The sequence below is a fragment of the Galeopterus variegatus genome, unplaced genomic scaffold (assembly GCF_000696425.1).
Source record: "Galeopterus variegatus unplaced genomic scaffold, G_variegatus-3.0.2 Scaffold625, whole genome shotgun sequence".
Lineage (NCBI taxonomy): Eukaryota > Metazoa > Chordata > Mammalia > Dermoptera > Cynocephalidae > Galeopterus > Galeopterus variegatus.
This window is the reverse complement of record NW_007726736.1, coordinates 170,900-184,890: the sequence shown is the minus strand read 5'-3', so window position 1 is coordinate 184,890 and position 13,991 is coordinate 170,900.

The following is a 13,991-nucleotide window of genomic DNA, read 5'->3' as shown; positions in this document are numbered from 1 at the left end:
GGATTAAGGTGTATCAGGCAAAAACAAAGAAAAACACAGCAAAAGTTAAAGCATTAATATCAAGTTAGAATGCAAGATGATAATATTAAATGGTGCAAAGATGGCATTTTTATATTAAAAACATAAAACAAACTATGTAAATCTAAAAGACACACTCCTTTATAGGATGAATAATGTAAGTTCAAAATACATAAACCTCACACTGCTCAAAACACAATCGTAATGGGTGAAATATCTTTCTGAGGATTAAGTAGATCAAATAAAAATAGTCATAAAAAAGTAGTTTTTGTTCCTATTTATAATGTTAGTTTATATAAAAAATGAATAAATACTATATTTTTTTATAAAAATCTAAGTGTATAGAGTAAAAAGTAAAATATTAACTTTACTCCTTTAAACCCACCTTTATCTTAGTAGATAGCCGCTAATATCAAAGATCAGTGCATTTTGTTTCCAAACATTACGCATTTAAATAGATATGTACACACCCTCTTCATAATTGTTGTTTAAGATAATGGAGCTTAACTGAACTTTTTTTTTTTAATGTTTTCAGCCTTTTCCTTTTTTTTTTATTTTTTTTTATTTTTTGTTAAATTTTTATTTTGTCAATATACACTGTATATGATTATTATGGCCCATCACCGACACCTCCCGCCCTCCTCCCTCTCTCCCCTCCCCCCCAAAAGGAAACAGTTTCTTAGTAATGTTCCCATTTTTAACAAAGAGGAAGTATTTATGATTATTTGTGAAATTTAAAGATAAATTTTAAATAATACATATTGTATTCATTTTCTATTGCTGTGTAACAAAGTACCACAAGTTCAGTGGTTTAAAACACACTCTTTATTATCTCACAGTTCTCTGGGCCCAAAGTTCAGGCACAGCATGACTAGTGTTTCTGAGTCAGGGTCTCATCTGGGCTACATTCCTTGAATGGCTTTCCAGCTCATTCAAGTTGTTGGCTGAATTCAGTTCCTTATGATTGTAGGACTGAGGTCCTCATTTCCATGCTGTCAGCCAAGGGCCAATTTCTGCTCCTGGAGGTTGTCTGCATTCCTCGCCACGTGTCCCCCTCCATATTCAAAGCCAGCAACAGCAAATCTCTCTTGTGTTGCATTCTCTCATGCTTCAGTCTCTTCTGGAATAGCCTGGTCTCTTTTAAGGATTCAATTTGATTAGGTCAGCTCCACCCAGAATAGTCTCCCACTCTTAAAGTCAACTATGCCATAGATATAACCTCATCATGGGAGTGACTATCCCATCATATTCACAAGTTCCCAAAATTATACAGAAACATGTACACCAGGGGGCAGAAAATGTGGCAACTTTATAATTCTGCCTACTACACAAACTAAAAAGGTGTCAGTTTAGGCTATAACAAAGTACTATAGAATGGGTGACTTATAAACAACAGATTTATAATACATAATTTATTGTATAATTTATATAATTTATTTCTCATAGTTCTTGAGGCTGGAAGTCTGACAACAGAGCCAGCATGGTTGGGTTCTGGTGAGGGCCCTCTTCCATGTTGCAGACTGCCGACTTCTCAATGTACCCTCACGTGTCAGAAAGGGCTAGAGAGTTCTTCGGGGTCTCTTTTATAAGGGCATTAATCCTATTGATGAAGGTGCCATCCTCCTGACCTAATCACCTTCCAAAGGCCCCAACTACTAATAACATCATACTGGGGGTTAGGATTTCAGCATATGAATTTTGAAGGAACACAAATGTTCACTTCATAACAGAAAGCAGGACATGTAAGTTGCTTATAAGCCAAGTAAAAATGCTTAATACAGGTTGAACATCGCAAATCTGAACATCTGAAAGCCAAAACACTTCTGGTGCCAAGCATTTCAGATAAGGGATACTCAACCTGCATTTATTTTAGCTAGCATATTGATCTGGAACAGTGGTTCTGAAGGTATGGGCTGGAGACCCATGGAAGTCTCTGAGACCTTGCAGGGTGTCCATGAGATTAAAAATACCTTCATATTAAGACAGTATTTGTCTTTTTCACCCTCACTCTTTCTTGAGTGTACAGTGGAGTTCTCCAGAAGCTACATGACACATGATATCACAACCAGACTGAATGCAGAAGACATGAGAACCCAGCTGTCTTCTATTAAGCCACACGTTAAAGAGACTTGCAAACATGTGAAACAATGCCTTTTTGCTTGTTTTTGTTGTTGTTGTTTTATTTTGGAAATTATTTTATTTTTCATTTTGGAAACTAAAGTTATTTTTTAATAAAATTATGATATTCATGTTAACGTGTAATAGATGTATTGTTGTAAGATGAATTAAAAAATATTTTTAAAATTTTGTTTTAGGGCCGACCCCATGGCTCACTCGGGAGAGTGCAGCACTGGGAACGCAGCAGCGCTCCCGCCGTGGGTTCGGATCCTATATAGGGATGACCGGTGCGCTCACTGGCTGAGCGCGGTGTGGGTGACACCAAGCTAAGGGTTGCGAACCCCTTACCGGTCACAAAAACAAACAAACAAAAAAAACAAATTTTGTTTTAATTTCTACCCAGTAACTACCTGTAGATATAACCACATAAACAAAGGTTCTTGCAGATCTTCAATCACTTTAAATAATATAAAGGAGTCCTGACACCAAAAAGTTTGAGAACCACTGTTTTAGGGAAAATGTATACCGGTTTGGATTATCTTTGTTTTACTTATATTCAAATGTTCCACTTCCTCCTTCACTCAAAAGATGTGTGATCCCAGGCCCTGTTGGTCATTGGTGAAGTGTCTCAGGCAGGGTACATGTTTTCCCATTTTAAAAGACTTTAAATATAATTTAACCATTTGAAATGACTGAGGAGCTTGTTAGATAAGACGCTGCTCATGTGGCATATCTTGGGTTACTTCCTAGATCTATATTTCCTCAGTTCCTCTGAAGACCCCATCACCCGATTTTAATGTTGCACCTGTAGAGAAAACGGTCCACTTTGTATTGCTTTCTCTGTGACGTGGTTCCCAGAATATGCCTCTGCCTTGCCAGGCGTCAGGCAGTCCTGAGTGGCGTGTGGCACATCTGTATCAAAGCAGCAGCTTCTTGGCAGGGGTCTGATCACGGGTGCACAGTGTGGACAGAGGTGGATGGCTGACACGGGAACAAAATCTTGAGAACCGCTGTGCTTGGAGACCACGCTCCCTGCCTGGTTTATTTCTATTACTTCCTTGCAGTTCAAGTCCAGATAACGGGAAAATACACCATGTGCGTTTGTTCACTGCCCCAGCACTTCCTCCAGCTGTCACTCTTCCCTGGTGAAAATCACAGTCTTTGCACTGTCCCAGTCACCATTTAAAATGGTGGGCTGAAATTTGGAAAGAAGGAAGAAAAAGGTACCCAATGAGATGAGCCTCCCTAATGGGGCCTTATTTGTAATGATCTGGTTTCTTTCATGGGATTATAACCAACCTCTCCTTCTGAAAGCCCACCTCCTCACTGTGTCCCACATTTACAGATCCAAGCCTTGTCCTCCCGGAATTATAAAGAAAGCTGGACTCCAGCAAAGAGAGACCTGCTCCTTATTTCATCCACCCACCGGAGCGGTGAACACTTGGGGATGTTTCTATTTCTGTTAAGTGTGGAGAGAAACTTGGATTTGTTTAATAACACTCATAGAAAATCCTGCCATGTTCATGGCATGTCACTTTTTCTTTTTCTTTTTTTCTTTTTTTCTTTTTTGTCTGGCAAGTACAGGGATTGGACCCCGGACCTTCGTGTCAGCAGCGCCACATCTAACCAACTGAGCTGACCAGCCCACCCAGGTGTCACTTTTCTATCTTCAGGTGAACAAAGGGGTCTCCAACTGTGCCTAAAATGCTCCTCAGCCTTTTTTGTGAAAAGAGAAACTTGTCTTTCCCCAAAAAACTCTTGAAACCCCAGGAGTGGGGGTATGAAGAGATTTGGTGACTTCGGAGTGCTTGAATTGAGTTTAGGGTGGAAAGATGGAGAGGCAGAAGGATAGTGCTGGCCATGAACGTGTGAAGGGAGCAGTGTTCCCTCCTAGCAACTGAAAAGGGCCACATTGCTCACTGTGGGAACACAAGAGTCACACTCACTGTTCTGCCCAGAATAGCCAGGATGGCATCAGAGAGAAGCTGACACTGGGCCTTGAATAATAGAATTTCCTTGAACAAGAGAGTGAGATTTTGTCAAAGAAAGAAAGGTCTTCTCAGACAGGGAAAATAACATGAGGCATTACAGACAGAATGAACTGTAAGAAGAACGAGGAGGGGGATCATCACCTTGACTTGGGACCCAGGAAGGGACGGTGGACAGTGGATGGGGCCATGGATAAAATCTAAAGAGTAGTTTGCAGTGGGTCTCAAAAGGCCTTGAATGCCAGGCTAAAAACTTTGGAATATAAACTGTAGGAAATGAAACACCATTCACTCATTTGTTCATTTATTCAGCTGACAGATATTTTGGGGCACTTAACATGTTTTGGACACTACCAGATACCGGTTACTGTTCTGAATGAAAGACATAAACTCCTTGCAGTCATGGAACTTGCATTCTGGTAGGAGGAGACAGACAATAAATAAGCAAATGTATAATATATAAGGGGTGACAGGTGGTAAGGGCAAAAATGAAGCAGGGAATGAACAGTGACAAGGTATAGAGGTGCCGTTGTGGTTATGGCAAAGGCCTCTTTGAGAAGAGCACTTTTGTGCCAAGACATGGAAGCAATGAGAAAGTAAATCATGTACCTTTGGGGGAAAGCACTCCAGTGGCTGAAGCAGCATGTGCAAAGGTCCTGAGGTAGGAATGTACTTGGAGTATTGGAGAGAAAGCAAGGAGATGGAGATCAGTGTGGGTAGGGCACAGATAGCCAGAAGGAGAGCAAGGGAGATGAAATCAGAGACCTGCAGGTGGGTAGACCATTTAGATTTTATTCTGAGTGCATGATCATATAATCACTCTGGCTAGTGTGTGGAAAACTAACTGGGAGGACATCGAGGAGCCAGAGGCAGAGGAGACACAAGGAGATCAGTTAGGCTCATGATCAGCCTCTTCTGATTGCTTCTCTTTTCTCAGTAAAATAATGAGCAAGGCCATCAGCTGAAAATAGGGGGACAGTGGGGGTCATTGGAGTAACAATGGAGGTTATAGGAGAGAGAGGTGATGAAACAGCTGTACAGGAGAGTTGGTGAATGAGTTGACCACAGGGATATATTATAATTCCCAGGCTGCACTGAGCACCCACCCGTGGTTCGAGATTCTCAGTGAGGCCAGTCAGCAAAGATGAGTGGGTTTTCCCACCTAAGCTCAGCTTCCGGGTGCAGGTGAAATGGTAAGAATGTGGGAGTGGATCAGAGTTGTGACCATGCCAAGTGCTTACAATGGTGGGGAAGAGGGGTGAGAAAGTTGTAGATGCCTATGGGTGTAATAATTTCAATGACGGAGCATGGAATCTAAACAGGATCAAATGGGAAGTTTGGACATGGGGGGTGGACGACTGTCAAAACAGTTCCAGCCAGCTAGAATATACTTTGGGGTTTGGGGGCCACTTATTGTCTCTGTAGCAAAAAAAGAAAAAAATTAAATAGCCATTTAAAAATGTAAAGTGTGGTCCCAATGTCAAAAATAAGTTCTGTCTCACTTCTGGTCGGTCAAGATGGCAGAATAGATGGTCCCCAGCATCACTCTCTCCCACAAATCAACCAATTTAAAACTATAAAAAAGCAATGACAGCCAAGCTGGGGCCACTACAGCTCAGGGGAAGAGGAGGAGAGACCTATGTAGTGCATGAAGGCAGGAGAAGCCATGTAGAGAGAAAGAAAAAACTACTCGGATCATTTCAAGCCCCGGCCACATCCAGGCTGAAGCAGCTGAGCGCACGGAGCAGGAGCCAGCAAAAGCCACAGCTGTGCCCTTCAGATGAAGTTGCTTGGAGGCAGCAGGGGAGAAGAGGGTCTTGGTGGCCCTCAGGACACCAAGACCACTAACAGGGTTCCCGTGGACTCACATAGAAGCAAGGAACCTCAACAACTGAAGAAAAGGAGCCACTCAGAGGCTGGTGAGTCATCACAAGGTACCAGCACATGGCCCATCCCATGGGAAGTGTTCGAAGCACAAGTGGTGGGGGAGATGGGCCACCAGGAGAACACTGGGGCACAGCAAGGACAGTTATCTACCCCTATCAGAGAAGGACGACACACAGGTGACTAGTCAGGAATATAGAATTGCATGGGGTGCAGTTTGATGAAAAGACATAGGCCCAGACCAGAGTTTCGGATCTCTCAAGAGCCAGAAGTACCTTTAAAGTCAACCATTAAAACCTGAGCTGCACAGAAAGCCTTCCCTAGGGAATCAGCAGTAAAGCAGCAATTTAACTCAACCACAGAGCTCAAGTACTGGTCCCCGTAGGAAATTACCCCATTTTAGAAATAAGCAAAGGACAGCAAATTAGTTCCAGCACAGAGATTAAATGGTGGGAACAGCAAATAATCCAATACAGAACTGAAAGAAAAAACAAAGTACCCACAACCAGAGACAGAGTTTCATATTAACTAGTAAAGGTCTCATTTTACCAAAGAATACCTATAACACCTAGAAGGACCAGAAATCCCCTGGGCTACCAAGACAGAAACAGGGGAGGGCCAGGTGCCTTAGCAAAGCCCCCAGACACCCACAACCAATCCTGAGGGTGGGGATGAGGGCCTCATCCATGCCCCCCCAAAACCCACAGCCAGCCCAGCAGTGACCACCAAGCTGCTGCAGGAAGTGCCCCAGGCTCTCCTGAGCCAGGTTGGTGGGGGGCCCAAGGGACTCAGCCATACACTCCTGTCACATGCAACCAGCCCAGCGACAACCAACAAACCACCACAGGAAGCACTCTGGGCTCTCCCAAGCAGGGGCAGTGGGAGGCCTTGGGCCTTGGCCATGCCCCCCCAACATACACAACCAGCCCATGACCACCCAGCTGCATCAAGAGGGGCCCCAGTTTCCTGAGCTGGGATGGTGGGGGCTGAGGGCTTTTCCAAATCCCCTGACATAGACACCCAGCCCAGCAATGACCAAGCCACTGCTGGAAGCCCCCCAGTCTCCCCTGTGAGAATGAGGGGGCCACAGGCCTCAATCCCACCCCTCCTCCTTCCTCCTTCTTCCTTCGCATTTCCTTCCCCTTTCCCCTCTCCCCCTCCTTCCCAACTGCTCTGCAACAACATCCTAGAATGTAAAAATAATATTAATAGAATTTCATTTTCTTTAAAAAAAAAAAAACAGTTCCAGGAAGCCATGAATCAAGAGTTGGAAAGATGGGAGTGAATTTGAGGCTGCACAGAAGTTGGTGACTGGTAAGATCTGGAGAGAGGGAGAAGAGTCAAAGATGATTCCAGAGTTTGAGTGAGAGGACGACACCATTAATTAGAATCTACACCATAGAAGTTTGGGTTGGGGAGATAATGAATTCGTTTTAGGATATACTGATTTTATAGGGAAAATCCTGAAATCCAAATGCTGAACAAACCCTTTGGAAGGCCTTTCTGTTGCCTCAAAATACACTGCCCTGCCTTAGCAAGTGCATTCCATCTCATCTGATCTTTAGACAATGTAGGTTTTGTTTTTGACATTTGGGGCCTCCAGGAAACAGTGGCACAGTGGAAGTCTCTTCTTTTGGCGAGGCTCACAGAGATGTACAGTGACAAGAACTGTATTTGAACTGGGTTTAAATCCCCTGTAGCATTCATGAGCTATCTGACTTTGGACAAGCTATTTACTCTCTCTGAACTTCAATGTCCTCACCTGCAAAATAAGGGTAACAAGACAATCAGAGACATTATGAAGGTTAAATAAAATATTTATAGAATTACTGGCACATAACACAACTTTAATTCATGGTTGTTGCCTTATCTTTGTTCTTTTCCTCTGCCTTAAGGCTTAACCCTAAAGGAATCAGGTAGATTACACATGAGGTTTTTAAAAATGTTTTTGAAGTGGTTTGCAAACTGAAAGTAGTCAGCAACATTAATTCAATACACTTTTGAGCACCTGCTACATGCATGCACTATTTCCGGTACCAATGTGAAGGTCCCAAACGTGTAGATGATAAAGTCTAGTCTCTTCCTACTTGGGGAGACAGGCCCCACAAAAATGGTGTCCCAAGGTGGCAGCCACATGAATTCTTCTATAAACTTCAATGCCACTTAAAAGAAAATTTCCTTCAATACTGATTTTTTTTTTTCCTTTTTGTCTTTTTTCGTGTCCGGCAACGGATCGCAACCCTCGGTGTTGCGCCCACACCTCGCTCAGCCAGTGAGCGGCCGGTCTGTATGTGGGATCCGAACCCTCGGCGGGAGCGCTGCCGCGCTTCCCAAGCGGCGCACTGTAGCAGTGCGTCACCGGGCCGGCCCCCAATACTGATTTTTTTAAAAAATGCTTTGCATCTGCTTATTAACCCCTAGAACAGAAACTGCTCTCTGGCCCAAGAAAGAATGAATCTGTTCACACCACACTCTGTGTCAGTGACTGAAAAAAAGTAAGAACCAGCATCCTCTGCTGCCCAACCTTGATCTTTACATGGCGCCTTAGGCAAGAGACTGCAAACTGGGAGCTCCTGGTGGGATCAAACCGAAGGGCTTGTGCTGTGTCTGCTGGGCGTGGCATTATATACATTTGAGCCAGTAGTTAAAACTCAGGCAATATAACATGAAAGCTCAGACTGTCTGCTTGGCAAGAGTGTGGGTGAGATGTGAGGAGTGGCTGGTCCCTTTAGAACAGCATGCTCTCTCAAGTCAACCTCAGAGCCCTGTTGGCAGACCGCTCACACCAGCAGGCCGCACACAGGCAAGTGCTCGACCTCCCCTCAGCCCTGGAGACCCCCTTGGTAAGGTGGCGAGGGGAAGCTGGCTCCCTCTGCCTTCCTCCGCCTTCCTCCCCGCTCTCTCTTCTCTTCTCACCAGACCCTGCGGATCATGGCACATGGCAAGATGGAAGAGAATTTTAAAGTAGACCTTGACCCCTTCAACAATATTTTTCAACCCCAAATGACTGGTTCTCAGAAGAACTCAGAGAATTACAGAAGCCGCTTCTTTGGAAGGGATGGGAGCCTCCACATTAAAGAGGAAACTGTTTAACTCAGCGAGTCAAGGACATCCCTGTGTTGCCAAATTGTCTTACACTGTGGCTTCTCCCCTCTAATGAGAACGTTTATTTGTGTCCTAAATTGAACTAAACTCAAGCTTCTTGCCTCAGATGAATTACAGGCCAAGCACTTAAAGAACCCAAAAAAGAGATCTTCAGTGTTTATCTGTGATCTTAGAGGAACTGCAGATATTTAGAATGGTGCTGGACTCCTGGAGATGGAAAAAGTCTTCTATTATTAGAAAAAAGAGGGCTGGCTGGTTAGCTCACTTGGTAAGAGTGCAGTGTTGTAACACCAAGGTCAAAGGTTTGGATCTCGTACTGACTAGCGGCTCCCCCCAAAAAATTTTGGCTGGTGTATTAGTTCGTTTCTGTTGCTTATAACAAAATGCTTGAAACTGAGTGATTTACAGAGAAAATGCTTATAGTTTCTGAGGCTGGGACATCCAAAGTCCAAGGAACACATCTGTCAAGGGTCTTGGTGGTGACTTCAGTGACTCAGGCTATCACATTGCAAGATGGTGGAAGCAGAAAGAGCAGAGAGAGTAAGAAAAAAACTTCCTCATTCACTCTCCTTTTAAAGCCCTCTGAACCACGCCCATGACCACCGTTTTTAATCCATTCACTACTGCACGGTCCTACAATCTAATCACCTCTTCAAGGCACTACCTTTCAACTACTATAATAGGATTTCCCACCCTCTTAACAGTCACAGTGGGGGCCAAGTTTCTTATACATAAACCTTGGGGGACACAATTCAAACTTCAGGGAGTTTTGGGGAGACATAATTCAATCCACTACAGCTGGCCAGTTAGCTCAGTTGTTTAGAGCATGTTGTTGGTAACACCAAGGTCAAGGGTTCAGATCCCCATACCCACCAGCTGCCAAAATAAATAAATAAATAAATAAGAGAAGGTTTCATACCCTTCAAACCAGTGACTGTAACACATTGCAGAAACTATTCTAGACTAGGTTTTAAAGGGGAGAGTATGCTTCTGTGCCACTGGAAATCTCTGATCACTGTGACCCAGCTTGTGTTAATCAAAAACGAATCATGTCAGCACTGCCCTCACTTCCTTATTCCACAGTTTATTAATCTAGGAAGTCTAAGGAAGGAAATACGCAAGACAGGAGATCTACACATTTCTGAGATAATTGGTACAGGAAAAGGCAACTTAAGTAACTCCACTTACAAAGGAAACCAAAATTTCATATTAAATAGTGAAAACATAATTTTATTGGGACTTTACTCTGCAAAATAAAACTTAAACTTATGAAAATAAGGTTAGTTTGTCTTGCATTTTAAAAACTATTTATTTGGGCCCAGCCCGTGGCACACCCGGGAGGGTGCGGCGCTGGGAGCGCGGCGGCACTCCCAATGCGGGTTCGGATCCTATATAGGGATTGGCTGAGCGTGGTGCAGCCGGTCTCAAAAAGGACAAAAAAAAAAAAAAATTTATTTAACAAATATTTTTGAGCATCTATCATGGGACAGCCTCTGACAGGTGAAAATATGCCAGTGAACAAAACAAAGTTCCTGCTCTCATGGGGCTTATAGCCTGAGGAAAGACAGAGAAGCATTTAGATACAAAAATAAGCAAAATAGTCCAACTAGTGATAATGATAATTGCTATGAGGAAAATAAAATTGGGTAACCAGATAAAGGAAGGGGGGGTGGGAAGGGGCTGCTCTAGATGGAGCTGGAGACGGCCTCTCTATAGGTGACATTTGGCTGAGGTTTGGATGGTATGACGGAGTCGGGTGGCCACACTCTGGAGGGAAGAGTGCTGCAAGCAGCAGAGGTCCCCGAGGAGAGAGGCAGCAGGACGACCCATGTGGTGGTGGGAGAGTGACCCAGGAGGGGGTGGGTGAGGTGAGGGGTGAGATGTGGGCACAGGTCAGAGGATGTGGGGCCTGGGAGGCCATGGGAAGGAGTTTGGATTTCATTATAAACATGATGGGAAGCCATTGGAGGGATTTAATTGGAGGAACGATGCAATCTGATTTGCATGTGTAAGTGATCACTGTGGCTGCTGTGCGGAAATGGGGGCTCCATGAAGGCAAGATCCAGAGCAGGAACACCCATTAGGAGGTGTCACCGGGGCCTGTGTGAGAGATGTGGCCACGTGGGCCAGTGATCAGATGGTGGTAGTGGGGAGATGAAGTGGAGTCTATTCAGGACATATTTTGAGGTTAGACCTAGCAAAACTTGCTATTCCATGAGATGTGGTGGCGAGCAAGGGAAAAGGCATCAAGAATGACTCTTGAGATTTTGGCTGGAGCTGACAGATGCTGCAATTTACAGAGTGAGCTAGGGAAGACTTAAGAAATGATCAAGTGGTCTGTTTTGGGCACCTAGGTCTGAGAGGATATTAAACACTCGAGTGGAGATGTCAAGTACACAGCAGGATATACGTCTGAAGCACAGGGGACCGGCCAAGGGTGCAGGTATGCATTTAAGAGTCAGCAGCATGTACATGACACTTAAAGCCAAGGGACCAAATGAGATAACTTAGGAGAGGTGAGATATGAAAGGGAAGAGGACCAGGACGAAGCTCTGGGCCATCCCAACATTTAGAGATTGAGCCCTGGAGCAGAAGCCAGGCAAGAGGACTACAACCAGCTAATTGTTAAAATAGGAGCAATAACCACAAAAATGAATTAATCAACTGCTGAGGATTTTTTCCCACATATTTTTCTGGTAAAATTATAATGATCACATAATATGAAATCTGTTCATTCAGAGTTGATTTTCATAGCACAATCATAAACAGTATAATTTTGGCAAAAATATTTGAGGCCTTTGTTAATTTTCTCAGGTGTCTCTTATTCCTTTGATATTCAAATTATTCTCATTTGAGGTATCTTTTTGGTCCTTATCCTTACAGATTTTCTCTCATCTAATGCTGCCATTTCCCCATATGGCTTTGCAAATGATTAGGGCAATTCCCCAAAATCGCTTTCCTAATCTTCTCGAAACCTTGCTTATTTTGCAACACTGACAGTTTCAATTTGCCACCAGTTTTTATGTTATGTGCATTGCATTATGCTATTGCAGCCTGTTAACTACAGAGAGAATAATGGACAAAGATTTTGACCCAGTGAGTATGGGTGAAAGCTTGGTTTTAAAAGGAGGGGATGTTTGGTCAGTTTATTGGTAATTAATTTTGTGTTGTAATGAATCTAGCTGCCTGTAGTGGAGACCCCTAGCTGTCCACCAAATCCGTTCCCTTCTTTAAGCAATTAACTAAACTCTATCTCCCTACCTACCATCTGGTGAGGTGTGGCTTTGTGACTTTTATGCCTGTACCACAAGATTTCCCACACGGGCTCTTTTGTGTGTTTTCCTCTTCTTTGACTGGGTGCAGATGACAATGAGGCTCTGGAGAATGGCAGATCCACAGGAGAGAACCTAGATCCCCGAGTGGCTGCATGGAGAAAAGCACCCCCACCTACCTGAGTACCCTGATTTCTTGCTACCTGTGCTAGAAGTAAAATTCCATCATGTTGTCATTAAACATTTGGGTCTATTTGTTACTGTGCTTTAGTCTATCCTAAACGACACGCTACTCTACTTAACTTCAGGAATGGGATAATGAACCTAGTCATGAGGAGCCCCTTATAGGTTTTAGCAAGACACTTAGTTGGTATCCTGTGATTTCCTGTAGACAAGACTGAGAAACATGGGTGTGACCTTGCCCAAGTGAGAGAAGTAGTAAGTCACTGGACAACCAAACCTGATGGCTAATGAATCACTGTCAACCACACACATTCCTTTGGGCTTGATTCTCAGTTCTGTCCTCTTCAACATTTGTAACACTGACTTAGATGAATACAAAGGACGTACGCTTCTCAAACTTACAGAAGACGTGATATCGAAGTGGTACCCTGGGTTGCACAATCACAATCCACAAAGATTTTGGCATTGTATTTACATTATTTTGTTGTATCCTAACAACGATAGAGAGAGTAACGGACAAAACCTTCAACCCAATGGGCAGAGGCAGAAACTTAGCTTTAAAAGGGAGGGATGATGGGCAAAACTGAACATGGCGTAATTCACTGTGAGGTCCTTAACTTAGTTTGAAATAAACTAGAACAAGATGGAGAAGACAAGTCTTAAAGCAGCACCTTTTTTAAAAAAATTGAATCATAATTGATTATACATAGTTTTGGGGTTCAACATTAATATATGATGATCAAATCAATATTATCAGCAAATATATTATTACAAATCATACTTATTCTTTAGACCCCTCATCCACTCTCTCCCCTGTAAGAAAATAATATAAGTGATTCATTTTCAGAAATGACTTATCTGAGGGTGTTTTATTGAGATGGTAATTAGTTCCTAGCCCCTTTTGTTTTCTTCATTTTCCTGGAGGGTCTCTGAACAGATAAGGCTCTCCTTGAGATGGTAATTAGTTACTAGCCCCCATTTTTTCTTCATTCCCTGGTGTTTCTCCCTTCACAAGGCTTAGGCAGGCCTTTTTTGTGGGCTTGTCTTGAGCCCCCAAACAAGGGAATTCCTCACAAGGGGGTAATACATTTTAGCCGTTTGGGAAGATTGTGCACCCTGTAGTACTTAGACAGTGAGGAAGCAGGTGGAGGGACTTGCATACTGTGAAATAAATTGCTTGCTACAGCCCTTTTCTGTGTGCCTGCCTTTCAGACACCCAAACCTTATAAAGCCATAATTAAAGTCTCACTTTGCTGTACCTTGTGTCTCCGTGTCCATCTTTGCATTGGACAGGTGAGGCCATTTCTTACATCCCCATTCCCCTCTCCCTCCCCTCGCCATAACCCTAGATTTCTTCTCTCCTTCTGAAAGAGTAATGGGCCATGGCAGGGCGGTGTGCCTGGTTGTGGGAGGAGGGGGTCAG